This window comes from Anolis sagrei, chromosome Y (genome assembly GCF_037176765.1).
Source record: "Anolis sagrei isolate rAnoSag1 chromosome Y, rAnoSag1.mat, whole genome shotgun sequence".
Classification (NCBI taxonomy): domain Eukaryota; kingdom Metazoa; phylum Chordata; class Lepidosauria; order Squamata; family Dactyloidae; genus Anolis; species Anolis sagrei.
The window spans coordinates 75,266,396-75,284,784 of record NC_090035.1 but is presented as its reverse complement, the minus strand read 5'-3'; positions in this window follow the sequence as shown (position 1 = coordinate 75,284,784).

Sequence of the window (18,389 nt, the reverse complement as noted above, 5' to 3'; positions counted from 1 at the left end):
GGAGAGCAACTAAAATGATAAAAGGTCTGGAGAACAAGCCCTATGAGGAGCGGCTAAAGGAGCTGGGCATGTTTAGCCTGAAGAAGAGAAGGCTGAGAGGGGATATGATAGCTATGTATAAATATGTGAGAGGAAGCCACAGGGAGGAGGGAGCAAGCTTGTTTTCTGCTTCCCTGGAGATTAGGACGCAATGGAACAATGGCTTCAAACTACAAGAGAGGAGATTCCATCTGAACATGAGGAAGAACTTCCTGACTGTGAGAGCCGTTCAGCAGTGGAACTCTCTGCCCCGGAGTGTGGTGGAGGCTCCTTCTTTGGAAGCTTTTAAGCAGAGGCTGGATGGCCATCTGTCAGGGGTGATTTGAATGCAATATTCCTGCTTCTTGGCAAGGGGTTGGACTGGATGGCCCATGAGGTCTCGTCCAACTCTTTGATTCTATGAGACCGCCTTCCACCTGGAAACCAATGCCCTCACTGTGGGAGAACATGCAGGTCAAGAATAGGGGTCCACAGTCACCTACGGACCCACCCTGCAATATTATTGTACTTGGACAAGGGATTGTAAACTAAGACTGGATCTACACTGCTGTGTAAAATCCTCATTGAACTGGATTATATTATAGTGTAGACCTGGTCTGGGCAAAGTTGGACCCTCCAGGCGTTTTGGACTTCAACTTCCACCATTCCTAACAGTCTCGGGCCCTTTCCTCTGTGTCCATTCCCTCAGATGGTCCAGCCATCCCTAATTTGAAATTGTCTTTTTACTCACTGACATTAAGGATCATTTGCCCCTCTAAAATAAGAGCATTATCAGTTTAGGGAAGCAGAAACAACCTCAGGGCCTTTCAAACCGCAGTTTCCCTAAATCGTAACCTCAGTTCGGCACCAAGAAAGGAAGCGGTTTGTTCTTCCATCAACCCGCATAGCTTTGCATCACGATCCAGGATGTTAGCCTCTGCCAGCTTTCTTGTAGGCTTGTGTTTTTTCTGGGTTGTATGGCCATGTTCCAGAAGCATTCTCTCCTGACATTTCGCATGCATCTATGGCAGGCATCCTCAGAGGTTGTGAGGACATCCTCAGAGGTTGTGAGGACATCCTCAGAGGTTGCAAGCTTGGTAGCTGATTAAATGTCAACTTTGACCAGTAACTGGCCACTTGGAGTGGCTCTGGTGTTGCTGCAAGAAGGTCCTCCACTGTGCATGTAGCAGGGCTCAGGTTGCATTGCAGCAGGTGGTCAGTGGTTTGCTCTTCTCCACACTCGCATGTTGTGGATTCAACTTTGTGGCCCCATTTCTTAAGGTTGGGTCTGCATCTCGTGGTGCCAGAGCGCAGTCTGTTCAGCGCCTTCCAAGTCGCCCAGTCTTCTGTGTGCCCAGGGGGGAGTCTCTCATTTGGTATCAGCCATTGATTGAGGTTCTGGGTTTGAGCCTGCCACTTTTGGACTCTCGCTTGCTGAGGTGTTCCTTCGAGTGTCTCTGTAGATCAGTGGTTCTCAACCTTAATGCCGCGACCCCTTAGTACAGTTCCTCATGTTGTTGATGTGTTGATGATACCCAAACAGGGGATGAGCTGGAGATGCCACTGCCTTGGTCCTTTCAGAGTCAAAGGTCATGTAATATAATGCCAAGTTTTATAAACAGAGGTTATAAAACTTGGCATTATATTAAATGACCTTTGCCCAGTAGCTGGCTACTTGGAGTGACAAAAGCAGAAGAACGGCCTGCCTCGAGGGAGCATGCTTGCTCCATCAATTTTTAATATTTACACAAATGACCAGCCACTCCCAGAAGGGACAGAGAGTTTCCTCTACGCTGATGATAGTGCCATCACTGCCAAAGCAGGCAGCTTTGAAATGTTTGAACATAAGCTCTCTGAAGCTTTAGGTGCTCTTACTGCCTATTACAGGGAAAACCAGCTGCTTCCTAATCCATCTAAAACACAGACATGTAGAATCATAGAATCCTAGAGTTGGAAGAGACCTCATGGGCCATCCAGTCCAACCCCATTCTGCCAAGAAGCAGGAATATTGCTTTCAAAGCACCTCTGACAGATGGCCATCCAGCCAAAGAAGCATCCAAAGAAGGAGCCTCCACCACACTTTGGGCAGAGAGTTCCACTGCTGAACAGCTCTCACAGTCAGGAAGTTCTTCCTAATGTTCAGATGGAATCTCCTTTCTTGTAGTTTGAAGCCATTGTTCCGTGTCCTAGTCTCCAGGGAAGCAGAAAACAAGCTTGCTCCCTTCTCCCTGTGCTTTTCATCTTAAGAATGGACAGGCATCTCGAGCTCTGAGGATGACCTGGGAAGGAATCCCACTGAAACATTGCAGCACACCCAAATACTTGGAAGTTACTCTGGATTGCACTCTGGCCTACAAAAAGCACTACTTGAATATCAAGCAAAAAGTGGGCACTAGAAACAATATCATACGAAAGCTGACTGGCACAACCTGGAGATCACAGAGAAAAATATATGTAATAACATCGAGACGTTGCTAGCCTATTTCATCAGTTGCTTTTTTAAGGGGGGGAAAGGGGAGTTTGTTCTTTTTCCGGACGAAGCTGCTTCTCCATATTTAGAGGAAAAGGCACGGAGGTGGGCCTCATCCAGAGAGCGTCTATTCACGTTCTATTCTAAATATGTGCTGAAAATGTTCTAAATTACCACTGACACATCCAGCAGTAAGTCGAGTGGCCCCCAGAGACATTCCAAAACCGGAGTCTGGCCAAGACAGCCTTCCAGTAGGAACCAATTAATTCCATCCACCTGGACAGAGGTTCAGGGCTGGAGCAGCACATTCCTTTCTCCTGGCTCAGGCATTCCATTTTGAGGGATCACACCATCCATCGATTACTTGGATGGGACGGATTCACAAGGAAGAGACTGCAAAGCTTCCCATGCCTTCCAGATCCAATCACGTCTGCAAGGAGCTGTAAAGCTTGAGTGTTTTAGATGCTTATGAGAATATTGATTTAATTCTGTGGTGGAAGGCATTTAGGAACAGGGCGTAACTCGATTTTTGTGCTAAAACAAAAACATCCAAATTCTAGAGTAAACCAGATATTTTGCCAAGATGTTATGCAAGGTGCATGCAAGATGCAATCCAAAGGCATATAAGCCCATGTTTTGTTTTGAGTATTTGCAGTTCCCAGAACTTCTGACAACTGGAAATAGTTGCATCTATGGCAGGCATCCTCAGAGGTTGTGAGGATGCCTGCCATAAATTCAGGTGAAATGTCAGAAGAGAATGGGTTGTTGTAGGTTTTTTCGGGCTATATGGCCATGGTCTAGAGGCATTCTCTCCTGACGTTTCACCTGCATCTATGGCAAGCATCCTCAGAGGTAGTGAGGATGCTTGCCATAGATGTAGGTGAAACATCAGGAGAGAATGCCTCTAGACCATGGCCATATAGCCCGAAAAAACCTACAACAACCCAGTGATTCCGGCCATGAAAGCCTTTGACAATACGTCAGAAAAGAATGCTTCTGGAACATGGCCATAAAGGCCAGAAGACACACAACAACCCGATGGAAATCTAGAAGGTGACCTTGAGCCAGACCCACTCTCTCAGCCTCAGGAAAGCAGTTTCAAAACACCACTGAAATACATTTTGCTTATTTATTTATCGTGTCAGGAGCAAACCAAACAGTTGTATTGCATTTTTAACAAAACAAACAAAACACAAAGTTTGCAAGCTTGGTAGTTGATTAGATGTCCTTTGACCAGTAGCTGGCCACTTGTTGCTGCAAGGAGGTCCTCCATTGTGCATGTGGCAGGGCTCAGGTTACATTGCAGCAGGTGGTCAGTGGTTTGCTCTTCTCCACACTCGCATGTCGTGGATTCCACTTTGTAGCCCCATTTCTTAAGGTTGGCTCTGCATCTTGTGGTGCCAGAGCGCAGTCTGTTCAGCGCCTTCCAAGTTGCCCAGTCTTCTGTGTGCTCAGGGGGGAGTCTCTCATTTGGTATCAGCCATTGATTGAGGTTCTGGGTTTGAGCCTGCCGCTTTTGGACTCTTGCTTGCTGAGGTGTTCCAGCAAGTGTCTCTGTAGATCTTAGGAAACTATTTCTTGATTTAAGACATTGGCATGCTGGCTGATACCCTAATAGGGGGCGAGCTGGAGATGTCACTGCCTTGGTCCTCTCACTATTGGCTGCTATTTCCCAGCGGATGTCAGGTGGTGTAATACTGGCTAAACAGTGTAATTTCTCCAGTGGTGTGGGGTTCAGACACCCCGTGATAATGCAATATGTCTCATTAAGAGCCACATCCACTGTTTTAGCATGGTTAGATGTGTTCCACACTGAACATGCATACTCGGCAGCAGAGTAGCATAGCGCAAGGGCAGATTCTGTAAACCACTGCCTCCTGAGAAAAATGTATAATATCAGCTACCTCATAGGAAGGCTACTACAAAACAGGAGCTTTTTGGTTGAGTTCCAGGGCCAGAGAAGCAGATGGCGAAAACAGAAGAACAGCTTGCCTCGGGGGAGTGTGCTTGCTCCATCCATGTTCAACATTTACACAAATGACCAGCCACTGCCAGAAGGGACAGAGAGCTTCATCTATGCTGATGATCGTGTCATTACCGCTCAAGCAGGGAGCTTTGAGATGGTTGAACAGAAGCTCTCCGAAGCTCTAGGTGCTCTTACTGCCTATTGCAGGGAAAACCAACTGATCCCTAATCCATCTAAAACACAAACATGTGCTTTTCACCTTAAGAACAGACAAGCATCCTGAGCTCTGAGGATTACCTGGGAAGGAATCCCACTGGAGCATTGCAGCACAGCCAAATACCTGGGAGTCACTTTGGACCATGCTCTGACCTACAAGAAGCACTGCCTGAATATCAAGCAAAAGGTGGGTGCTAGAAACAACATCATACGAAAGCTGACTGGCATAATCTGGGGATCACAACCAGACACAGTGAAGACATCTGCCCTTGCGCTATACATTTTTCTAAGAAAGCACCTTTGTCGTAAGTGAGAAATGACAGCAACAAAGCATCTAGTTGTATCCTAGCTTCTGAGGTTTAATTAGGCATTATCCAAATACTTTCAAGGTCATCTCCTCTTAAGAACTAGAAACTCGCACTGTTGTTGTTGTGTTTGTTATGGGAGAGAACACCATAAAATAATCTGGGTTTTTGTTATTATTGTAGCTGGGTACCTTCAAAAAAATTATTACTCAAGGCCACCAAGTGAATAAACACTCTGAGAACAAACCTTACCATGTTGCCCTAAGTTGGAAAAAAACAACTTGAAAACGCACAAAACCAATAATTTAATAAGGTCTCATCTTATAATTGCACATGTCATTTTACACTGAGGTATCACTCAGTTATAACTGTAGTGATTCTCTAACTATTAGACGAAAATATGGCAATTATGCATCCATAACTCGTGACTTCAACCTCTGAGCTGCTTGCCCACCCAGTGTGAGTATCTGCTGTAAGCGCCTAAGCTGTCAGTTCTTGTTCCATCTCAACGGAGACAAAACTATCATTCCTTTGGGTGGTTAGTTTTGATAGACTGCATTCCACAGTGACTTTCCCTGGGTGTTGCTGCTCGTCTTGCAACACCCATCTTGTGTGCTGATGGATCAATGCAGCATGTGGGTATCGTATGGAATGCTAGCTGATGACGCAGCACTGCCCATAACTACCCCATACGCCCTCCTCTGCCTTGTCTTTCTGGATATTTCTGTTCACTCCCTAACTCCTGTCGAAGGCAAAACACACCTGACATGGCAGTGTCAATCTCAAATAGGCAAGTCACCGGCATACCATCACAGGTTTCCTGTGATGATGTATAAAGCTGATATATGGACTCTAGTGGGGGAGGAAGAAGTTGGGGGAAAGCATCAGTCTAGAGTCTGCCCGCAGTGGTGCAGCGGGTTAAACCGCTGAGCTGCTGAATTTGCTGGCCAAAAGGTTAGCGGTTCGAATCCAGGGAGCGGAGTGTGCTCCCGCTGTCAGCCCCAGCTTCTGCCAACCTAGCAGTTCGAAAACTTGCAAATGTGAGTAGATCAATAGGTACTGCTTCGATGTCTATGGACAACAGCAACTTTTTGGCTTAGAAATGGTGATGAGCACCACCCCCTAGAGTCGGACACAACTATATATCAAGAGGAAACCTTTACCTTTACCTTAGAACAATGATGGGCAATCTTTTGAGCTTGGTGTGTCAATACTCGCCAAAAAACTGAGCATAACTCGAGTGGGGTGTCACTTCGAGAAAAAAACCATAAATTCATGATATTTATAGTTTAATAACAAAAAAATATTATTTTAATATATAACTGTATTTAATAATCCAAAAACTAATTATTTAACTTCCCTGCTTTTTCTATAATGCCAGATATCTCGGCATTATAGAAAAATGCTGGTGTAGGAGCCAAGGATGAAATGTCCTTCTTGGGATGCAGCCCCATCTTCTCTGTATGTGGCCGCATGCGGCTCTGTGTCATTGAAAATGGCTACACGTGTCAGTGCTGACACACGTGTCATAGGTTTGCCATCATGGCCTTAGAGTCTACCATGATTAGGGTTACTATCCAAGAGAACATTCACTACCACCAAGGTCTGGGTTTGACTTAGACTTATATGAAAATCATGGACCATCGAGTTCAACCCCTTCCTGTAATGCAAGAAAAGCACAATCAGGCATCCCAGACACATGACCATCCTCTGCTCAAAAGCCTTCAAAGAAGGAGCATCATCCATCCTCTTGAGGCAGAGAGTTCCTCTGCTGAACAGCTCTTACAGCCAGGAAGTTCTTTCTAATATTCAGGTGGCATCTCCTTTCCTGTAATTTGAACCCATTGCTCCAAGTCCTAGTCCTCAAGCCAGCAGAAAACTACGAGCTTGATCCCTCTTCCTTACCATCACTTAGGACCTTCACTAGGTCTTAAGTTTGGGCTGGGAAACCTAAGGGTCTGGGAAAATCCTGAACTGGCAACCCAGTACACAATGGAGACTTTGGCACTGATCTAAAACTGAAGCTGTCATACTTTGGCCATATCAGGAGACTGGAAAACAGAATAATGCTTGATAGAGTATAAATCAGTAGGGAGAACATGGAGACCGAACGAAGTAAAAGTGGATTGTTTCAATCAAAGACCCTGAGTTTGTAAAATCTGAGTAGGGCAGTTGATGACTAGGCATTTGCGGAGGTGTCTCATTCCTAAGGTCACTATAAATCAAAATCAACTTGACAGCCAATAACATAAAATCACAAAAGAATATCGCCCACCATTGGTTTCCAATAGATCAGTGGTTCCCAACGTTTTTGTTTACAAGGGACCACTTGACTAGGGACCACTTTGCCCAGGGGCCACTTGAACAGGGATAACTTTGACCAGGGTCTATGCTCCAACATTAGGAGCAAAAGGTTTATGAATCAGTTTTTGGTAAACTTTAGAGTCAAAGTATTGTCGAAGGCTTTCATGGCCGGAATCACTGGGTTGTTGTAGGTTTTTCGGGCTATATGGCCATGTTCTAGAAGCAGTCTCTCCTGACATTTCATCTGCATCTATTTCAAGCATCCTCAGAGGTTTCACAACCTCTGAGGATGCTTGCCATAGATGCAGGTGAAACTTCAGGAGAGAATGCTTCTAGAACATAGTCTTATAGCCCCCCCCAAAGACCTACAACAACCCAACTTTAGATTCAGTTTGGTTATTTAGGGTGCTGATTCAGAAAATTGCATTGGATAGACCACATCAGCTCTAGTTTCTGATACAGAACCTATGCCATCTAGTAGTCGCCATCTGCTCATCCACAGTAAACCATATGTAATCATCTAGATCTGATGTGGAAGTAGTAGGCTTTTGTGGGTAGTCAGCCTCCCCGCTCCCAACATCCCCATTGCTTTGGCACTATAAGAGGGTTTTGCCAGATCAGTCACTCTCATTGCCATGTGGTTTCGAGGCAACTGTGTAGTAATGGTGAAGCCAAGTTGTTGAACGTAGAACTCAGACTTGACATGCCAACTAATTTAATACGGTTCTGGCCCAGCTTACTTGTCTAAACGCATCCACCCCTATGTTCCACTTCGTAATCTAAGATCATCCGGAGAGGCCCTGCTCTCGCTCCCGAAAACAGCACAGATGCGCCTGGTGGGGACGAGAGACAGGGCCTTCTTGGCTGTGGCCCCTCACCTATGGAACACACTCCCAAATGAGGTAAGATCCGCTCCCTCCCTCCTGGATTTTAGAAAAAAATTAAAATCATGGTTTTGGGACCAGGCCTTTGGGCAGTAGAAGTAAATGTATGCAGCATTTTGTAAAGACAGTGACTGGAATGGCGATTCGACGGACGAGACTGTTTTATTGTTTTAATGATTGTTTTATTGCTCATGGATGTATTTTTTAATTTAATTTATGTCTAATTGTAGTGTATAATTGTAATTGTTTGTACTGGCATTTAATTTTTGCCATTACTGATGTCTAAACCGCTTTGAGTCCCCTTGGGGTGAGAAAAGCGGTATACAAATACTGTAAGTAAATAAAAAACAATAATTTGCACTATTTTAAATGGTGCAAATTTAATTTTAATGTTTAATGTTTTACTTATTATGTAACGGTTGTTTTATCTTGTATATGGGGGCATCGAATTGTTGCCGGTTGTAAGCCGCCCTGAGTCTCCCTTCAGGAGTAGAAAAGTCCGGGGTGCAAATATTTGAAATAAATAAATAACGGACCACATTTTTGTTCTTGTGGACCATTGGCGGTCCACGGACCACAGGTTGGGAACCACTGCAATAGATCCTCATAACTCTTTAGCAGTCCCAAGGCATCCTCAAGTAGATGGTAGCTGAAGTATCTAGGTGACAGCCGCTCGTCTGTGGAATCTGGTTCCAGCTCCCAGTGCATTTTTGAACAAGGAAAATAGCCCCCTGCATTGAAGGATGGGTGAAATCCCAGTCAACATCTAAATATCCGCACACAAATCTCTGGAATGTTCAGTATCTCCGTGGACAGGAAAAGAGAGGGCACGACCCTGGCTGGACCACTAAGTGGAAAGCAGCAAAAGGGAGGGGAGAGCGGCGCAGGAAAGCAAAAATGTTGCTGGAATTCCAAGCAGCGAAGAGGGAACGAGGACCAGCAGCCAAGTTCAAAATGGCCCAAGATGTGCACATCTGGTCGGCTGCCAAATTCCCAGCCTTACACTGGAGAATCTCTGCATCTGGAGTCAGGCTTTATATGGCCGCCTTCTGGAACTCGGCTTCCCTTTTGTAATGGGCGGAAATTTCAGACGCACAGCTCCGACAAGCCAGACGGTCTGGGCCTGCACAAAGCAAACCAGGGGGTGCAGCAGCGGCATGTGTGCCTGGATGGCTGCATCTGATCTATGGCCGTTTGGCTGCCGGCAGCAGACCCCCTCCCCACTTCCAGAGGCACTGCATTCACACAGATACAAGGGGGAAAGCGTTGCATTCACAGGCAGCAACCTTCATAGGAAACAAGCAATTTTTCCACTTCGCTTGCAGCTTGCATACCAAGGACATGCGTGGCCAAAGAACATCAGAGTATGCCCAAGATTGCAATAGTTCGCTTTTTCCTGGACCTACAGAGAAAGGTGGATTTCAGCGGTGCCTCTCCTCTTCTCCTTGATAAGTTAATCGAGAGCAAAGTTGTGCTGTCACACGCCGGGCCTGTGCATCAGACTGTAGACAGGACATAAATTGTGTGTGCCCAACGGGACGCTGGGGCTGCCTCACATTAAAGGCCTTTGGATTTCCTTAAAACAGAGCCTCTAGATGGCTCAAAGGTTCAACAAAGTTCTTTATTAATGAAAACGAACAGGTACTTTAAGGCTTTCTTAACAGCCTATTGGCTCTCTCTCAATCTTGTCCACAGGGAACAGGCACTATCTTCACAACTGTAACTAATGGGGAAATCCTTAACTTCTAATCTGAGCAGTCTGTCTTTGCTTCTGTTGGCGTGGAGCCCCTGCAACCGGTACCAACTGCTTCTGGCTTCCACGAGTGACCCTTACCAAGCAGAGCTTTGTAGACTTCCAGGGGAAAAAGAATTCAGGTTTCTGTGATGGCTGACTGAAGTCCTTCAGCAAAGAAGCTGTAGGTGTAGGCTGTAGGTCAAGCTGTAGGCTGTATATCTCCCCGGCCAAGCCATAGAAGACGAAGCTTTCTACAGGAGCTCTTGGTATTATGTCCTGCATGAAAGGCTTCTCTGTGTGGACTGAACCCAAACAGGCTCCTATTCCCTCCAAAACCCAAAAAGGGGGCGGGACCAGGGAACCTAACTATAATTGACAGGTGGCTTGCCCTATGATTGCAGCCAAAAGAAGCCACCTATCTGCAGAGTCCCTGAAACTTAGGACTATAACAAACATTCAATGCAAAGCAAACAAAATTGGAGCTCCTGGTACAGCTGTACCTGCACAAAAGTACTTCTACATGTTGAACTTAATTTAAAGCAATTTAAATAGATTGAAAATAAATGGGGAAAGTGGCAAAGGGACACAACTGTTAGGATTTGGAAAAGGACGCCATGATATGGTGAGTTAACTGGAGAGAGATGTGTTAGCAGCCGATTGGCTGAGTGAGCCAGAGTTCTGATTGGCTGCTGCCTCTGGCTAGCTGCTGAGGCCAACGGTTCTAACTGTCATTCTGCCATTTGTTCTCATTTTGGACAGTGAAGAGAAAGTGCTGCCGCCACCTATGTGTAGAACTGTTAGTTGCAAGATTTAAACTGTTGTATCATGCTTAATCCTGCCTTTTTACCCTACTTATGTATAGTTGGATTGATTTGTTATTTATAGCTATCAATCAGTGTTGATTGCACCAGTTGAATTGCTTTCTCAAGCTCAATTGTTTGGCTCCACCTCTTCCTGGAAGAGGGGAGTGCTTCCCTTTTTTCATTCCGCCATCTATCGGCAGAGTTTCTATCGGATGGATGTGAGTAAGAGACTTGGCTCTAAAAGCCCCTGCTTAAATTACCTCTCAGCACCAATTCTAAGATTGAACTCAGGTCTGAGCCCCCGGGTGGCGCAGTGGGTTAAACCCCTGTGCCGGCAGGACTGAAGACAGACAGGTCGCAGGTTCGAATCCGGGGAGAGGCGGATGAGCTCCCTCTATCAGCTCCAGCTCCTCATGCGGGGACATGAGAGAAGCCTCCCACAAGGATGATAAAACATCAAATCATCCGGGCATCCCCTGGGCAACGTCCTTGCAGATGGCCAATTCTCTCACACCAGAAGCAACTTGATCCTGACACGACAAAAAAAATTGTATTGTATTGATTGTTTTTGTTATTGCTTTTGTTATTGATGTATTGTGGGCTTGGCCTCGTGTAAGCCGCACCGAGTCCCATGGGAGATGGTAGCGGGGTATAAATGAAGTTATTATTATTATTATTTCAAAGACTATTTAAGAAGAGTATTTTATTCCTCTGTTCCCTGCCTGAATTCAAAGAGACCGATGTATATATTGTTACCATGTTTGAATCTTTGAACTAAAGTAAAGATACTGTTACTTGTTTCTCAAGCCCGAGTGACATTTTATTATACAGAAGGATATACCTTGGTTTAAATACTGTGGTGAAGCTTCTACTTATTCTTCTTATTCATATTTACCAACCCTCACAATAACAACAAATGATAGACATCGGATCTCTTTTTTTGATTGGGTAGATGCAAGGAACGCCGTGGATGTAGCATATTTGGATTTCAGGAAGCCCTTCAAAAAGGTCCCCCATGACCTTCTGGCAAGCAAACTAGTCCAATGTGGGCTAGGCAAAACTATGGTTAGGTGAATCTGTCATTAGCTAAGCGAACAAACCCAGAGGGTGATTCTCCCCAAGGCTTCCTCTTCATCCTGGAAAGAAGTGATGAGTGGAGTGCCATCAACAGGGCTCCGTCCTGAGCCCGGTCCTGCTCAACATCTTTATCAATGCCTTAGAGGAAGGGTTAAAAGGCAGGATCATCAAGTTTGCAGGCGACACCAAATTGGGAGGGAGAGACAATACTCCAGAAGACAGGAGCAGAATGCAAAACGATCTTAACAGATTAGAGAGATGATTGACCAAAACTAACAAAATGAAGTTAAACAGGGACAAATGCAAGATACGCCACTTAGGCAGAAAACATGAAATGCAAAGATACGGAATAGGGGACGATGCCTGACTCGACAGCAGTACGTGCGGAAATGATCTTGGAGTCCTCGTGGACAGGAAGGTGAACATGCGCCAACAGCTGCTAAAAAAGCCAATGGGATTTTGGCCTGCATCAATAGGAGTCTAATGCCTAGATCCAGCGAAATCTATTCTGTCTTGGTCAGGCCACACCACACCTGGAACCACACTGTGTCCATTTCTGGGCACCACAATTGAAGGGAGATGTTGACAAGCTGGAATGTGTTGAGAGGAGGGCAACTAAAAGGATCAAGGATCTGAGCAACAAGCCCTATGATTTTCCTGCTTCTTGGCAGAAGGGGGTTGGACAAGGTCTCTTCCAACTCTAGGATTCTATTATCTATATTATACGTTAGCCTTCAGTATATATTTAACCTCTTATATTTCAGAAATATGTACAAGTACAAACTCAAATGAACCAACCATGTGGCCCCATTATACTTTTTTGACACAGCCTTAATTCATAGGAAGCTTAGGTTGAAGTGTATGAAGCCTTCCAGATGTTGTTTTGCCACTGAGACATAGTCAAAATAGACCTCACTACCTCTGAGGATGCTTGCCATAGATGTAGGCGAAACGTCAGGTGAAAATGCCTCTAGAACATGGTCATATAGCCCAAAAAAACCTACAACAACCCAGTGATTCTGGCCATGAAAGTCTTCGACAATAGTCAAAATAGCCCATGCTCAGCAATGCCGGGAGCTGCAATACAAAAGCATTTGCACAATGCACAGCATCATCTGAGAGCACCGTCCCTTTTTTTTTTTCATAAGCGACTGACAAAGCAAAGTTAAAAATAAGTGTTACTCCATGGTGTCACAGAGAGGCTGCCAACACTGAGAAAACATACGCACACATATCACAGAACTGTCAGTAGGATCAAAAATGTGTCAGTGTGTTCAGTGACTGCTGACACAGCAGGGTGGGAAAATGCTTAGGTCAGATGGGCAGCACTCATAAACCAACTTGGGACGTTTCCCCTGGAAGCCTTTCTGAAAGGAGTGCCTTCATCCTCTCTTGCATTGGCTCAGGTAGAGTCATCTTACAAGAACAGTGAAGTGTTTCTTCCCTATTCCTGGAGGGATTCACAAAGTTCTGGGCCCAGTTCCCAGTAGCATGGCCAGCCAGAGAGAAACTCTATTCAGGCAAGTTCCCAGACAGATTACAAAATGAGTTCGATGGGGGGGGGGGGGGGTAGGGAGAGCGTGTCTTTGATTTCCAGGCCAAGAGTTGAGCTATCCAAATGGACTTGAGAGGGAAGGGAAAAGGGACAGATCAACAAGAGACAACAGAACTTTGTTGGAGCATGCAGGGAATCAGTTAGTGAGTGTGTGTCAACTGTAAAATAAGATGCATGAAGCTGATTGCTTGGGCAATGTCAGGAAGATGGCTGAGCCTGGGACTTTTGGAAACTGTTACATTTTTGCTCAGGCTTGAGCTATGCACGTGCAGAGAGAGAGAGGGAGAGAGTTTGAAGACAGAAGAAGAGACAACGTTTGGAGTGTGCTAATTGTTTAAATTGATCTATCTATGTTTATTTTTATGTGTGTAGTGCGGCATTGTATGCCATGGTCTGTAAGCCGCCCTGAGTCCCCCATTGGGGTGAGAAGGATGGGGGTATTAATGTAGTATAATAATAATAATAGTAATAATTCATCTACATGGAGAAAGAAAGACCATTTTAGATCTATATAAATAAAAATGTAATGTTAGTTTGTGGGATTAACATAACTAAAAAACCACTGGATGAATTGACACCAAATTTGTACACAATACATCTACCAAGCCAATGAGTGACCATCACCCATAGAAACAATGAAAAACACAACAGAAGAGACTTTAAAAGCCAAAAAACAAAAATTACATTGCAACGCATGCGCAAAACCACATATATATACGCAAACACACATATATGCATATAGGTAAAGATAAAGGTTTTCCCCTGACATTAAGTTCAGTTGTGCTCGTCTCCATATGTGCACTGGGACTGTGGGACAGCTGGCTGGGAGTCAGCTGCATTAAGATCACTACTGACCAAAAGATCATGAGTTCGAAGCCAGCCCGGGTCGGAGTGAGCTTCCGACCAATTTGTGTAGCTTGCTGTCGACCTTTGCAGCCTGAAAGACAGTTGGATCTGTCAAGTAGGAAATTTAGGTACTGCTTATGCATGGAGGCTGTGGTGAAGCATAAATTTTTATCTGCAGTTATGTATTGTTATAGATAAGTGTTTGTAAGGGTAAGTATATAAAGTATTGCATAATATTGGGGGATGGTAGCCAGCTTAGCTCGCTTTGAGCTGAGTTGCTATGGAGATAGGGGCGGAGGCAACTGCCACTTGACAGAGCAGCCATTTTAAAGCAGTCAGTCTGTGGTCGGCGAACTGCAGAGGTGGCTGATTCTGTTGTGTCTGGTGAACCAGTGAGGTATCCTGTAGTTAAAGAACTACAGGGGAAGGCTGATTATTTGGTATTAAGAATCAGGAAGGTTTGGGTTTGAGCCAATATAGTTTAGATAAGTTGAGTGACTTATTTATATTAAAAGTAACGTTGTGGAAAAAGAGGGGAAGCCCTAATAAGCATCTTTATTGTAACAGAACCATCATAAAGGAAGGGTAAGCATGTGCCTGACACAATCTGTTAAAGAAAGAAACATCTTTTTAAAGGAACTAAGTTTGAGACCTGTTTGTTAGAAGAATTAGACCTCCTGAGAGTTATTTAAGAACTGTTATGAATGTAACCATTGAAGATCTGTACCTCTAAGAGAAAGGAAACTTTGAAACCATCAAGCTTCTGTATCTCAATAAACTTGTTACAGTTTCTTATGTTACCATTCCTTTCCAAGTCAAGTCACCCTACATATTGAAGAAAGACCAAAGCAACATTACAAGCTCTTGGTTGTGTCATCAATATAATAAGCCCTCACAAAGAGGTGGCTCCTTTTACCAACTCTCTACATATTGATAGTAGTTATAGTTATTCATCCTTACAATTTGGTGGCATCATTACAAATTAGTGGCCAAGCCTTCACAGTTAGTAGCAGTAATATACGGGCTCCTTGACAGAGGCTAATTTATGATGCCATAAAAATCTCCAGCAAGCATGCAAAGAATGAGGAAGTACTTCACAAATGACGGTGAAGCGACAGCTCCCCTGGTGGCCAGAATACCCTCATTAAAAAGCTGGAATGTTAAATAGCCTCTGTGTGTCTGTCTATATATGTTGTGTCTATGGCATTGAATGTTTACCATGTATATGTACATTGTAATCTGCCCTGAGTCTCCTGCGGGGTGAGAAGGGCAGAATATATGTACTGTAAATAAATAAATACACATATACACAAATATATACACACACAAAACACATATACACAGACTGGGCCACAGCAACGCGTGGCAGAGGATGGCTAGTATCTCATAAACGGTCATTATGTGAGTTGATACAACTGATCACATTGTATATATGTTGTTCTGAGCTACAAAGAGTAAACTATTTGTTCTTTACCATTCACCTGCGTGGCATATTTTCTTTCTCTGGCAAGGCAGTGTGCAGGCTGATCAAATGTGAACTACTTTTCACCTTATCTACCTATTTTTTTTAATGTTTTCCTTATATTTTGCTAATTACATCTCCTGTTTCTCTCTTTCGCTCAGTCTTTGAAGTATTTAAGCTCAGTTCCTCTTCTGAATCGACTCTGGACTTGCAGAGGCCTCTTGCTCCCATGTCCCTCCCTTGCATGAAAGCGTACAAGATACTCAAGTAAACAACATGGCTCTAGGATTATTAGCAAAGATAACTGCAGCTGGGGGTATTAAAGCAACAGCCCAGGCCAGAACAGGATACCTGATTCCTTCCTTGAACATTGTAAAGGTGGGAAATGAAAGCGAAGCCGTAGCCAGAGCTATTACAAGCCAGGGAAGGGCAAACTGACTCACCTACAGCCTCAAAGCTCACCAAATGAAGGCAGGTGCAAAGCAGGGCTTGGAAGGTGGAGTCCGTTTATGCCTACATCCAACGAGTCATATGTTTAAAGAACAAAAGACAAATATAAATTTGTATCTGAGGATCTACAAACGCTTCTAATTTGTGGAATGATGGTGCTAATAGAAGATGTTGTAACACAGCCCTTTCAAATGCAGTTTTCTTCCTGTCAGCATTTTTCTCTGTTCGGTTTTGATGACAATAGATCATTGTTTATTGAGGGGTAAAAGGAAGGGTCCTGAGGCTGTTAGGAATTGTGGGACTTGGAGTCCAAAACACCTGGAGGGCCAAACTTTGCCTATGTCTGAAATAGACAGTGGCAGTACTATAGAAGATATCATCCCGACTTTATCAATAACACTATATAACACAAATTTTGTTCCTGGGTTACTGGCTCTATCATTACAAATGGATAAAAAAAAGTTTATTAAACTACAAAAAAACTGTTTTTGTGGGACATCCTGCAGCACATTTTGCTCTAGTTTTTTCCAATGAGTATCTCATAGTGTCTCAACTAATTCAACCTAGTTTGTGGCAGCCACAAAAACTTTCTGGAGTAGAACAACTACTTTCACAGTTGTGTGTGTGTGTGTGTCAAGAGCGACTTGAGAAATGGCAAGTCGCTTCTGGTGTGAGAGAATTGGCCGTCTGCAAGGACGTTGCATGCACACACTTTCATAGTAAGTACCACACAATTAAACAGGAAATCACACTTTCAAACCAAGAACAAAACTTTTTTCAAATGTTATTACATAATGTAATCTAACTTTATATAGAACACATTAGAACAGGTATGGGCAAACCCTAGCCCGGGGGCCAGATGCGGCCCCTTGGGCACTTTTCTCAGGCCCTCTCTCTCACCATCTTACCCTTCCTTCCTTTCCTCTTTCCTTCTTCCTTCCCTCTCCCTTCCTTTCCTTTCTCCTTCCATTCTTCCCTCTGATCCTTTGGTCCTTCCCTCTTTCCTCCCACCTTCCTTCTCTCTCTCTTTCGCCTTCTTTCCTTCCTTCTCTTCATCCCTTCCTCCCTTCTCTCTTCTTTTCATCCCTCCCTCCCTTCCCTCTCTCTCTTTCTCCAGCCATCCTTCCCTCTTTCCCTCCCTCCTTCCTTCACTCTTCCCTTCCTCCTTCCCTTCCCCTCTTTGTTCTTGCATCCTTCTCTCCTACCCTTTCGTGCTTCCCTTCCTTTTCTCCTTCCTTCTCTCTTTTCTTTCTTCCCTCCTACCTTTTTGTCCTTCCCTCTTTCTCTCCTTCCTTCCTTCCTTCCTTCCTCCCTTCACTCTTCCCTTCCCCTCTTTGTTCTTGCATCCTTATCTCTTACCCTTTTGTGCTTCTCTTCCTTCCCTCCCTCCTTCCTTCTCTCCTTCCTTCCTTCCCTCTTTCCCTCCCTCCTTCCTTCTCTCCTTCCTTCCTTCTCTTCCTTCACTCTTCCCTTCCTCCCCCTCTTTGTTCTTGCATCCTTCTCTGCTACCCTTTTGTGCTTCCCTTTCTTTCCTCCCTCCTTCCTTCTCTCCTTCCTTCCCTCCTACCCTTTCGTCCTTCCCTCTTTCCCTCCCTCCCTCCTTCCTTCTCTCCTTCCTTCCTTCTCTTCCTTCACTCTTCCCTTCCTCCTTACCTCCTCCTCTTTGTTCTTGCATCCTTCTCTCCTACCCTTTTGTGCTTCCCTTTCTTTTCTCCTTCCTTCTCTCCTTCCTTCCTTCCCTCCTACCTTTTTGTCCCTCCCTCTTTCTCTCCTTCCTTCCTCCCTTCACTCTTCCCTTCCTCCTTCCCTCCCCCTCTGTTCTTGCATCCTTCTCTCGTACCCTTTTGTGCTTCCCTTTCTTTCCTCCCTCCTTCCTTCTCTCCTTCCTTCCCTCCTATCCTTTCGTCCTTCCCTCTTTCTCTCTTTCCTTCTCTCCTTCTCTTCCTTCCTTCCTCCCTTCCTTCCTCCTTCCCTCCCCTTCTTTGTTATTGCATCCTTCTCTCCTACCCTTTCGTGCTTCGCTTTCTTTTCTCCCTCCTTCCTTCCCTCCCTCCTACCCTTTCGTCCTTCCCTCTTTCCCTCCCTCCTTCTCTCCTTCCTCCCTTCACTCTTCCCTTCCTCCTTCCTTTCCCCTTTTTGTTCTTGCATCCTTCTCTCCTACCCTTTAGTGCTTCCCTTTCTTTTCTCCTTCCTTTTCTCTTTCCTTCCTTCCCTCCTACCCTTTTTGTCCTTCCCTCTTTCTCTCCTTCCTTCTCTCCTTCTTTCTCCTTCCTTCCTTCTCTTCACACTTCCCTTCCC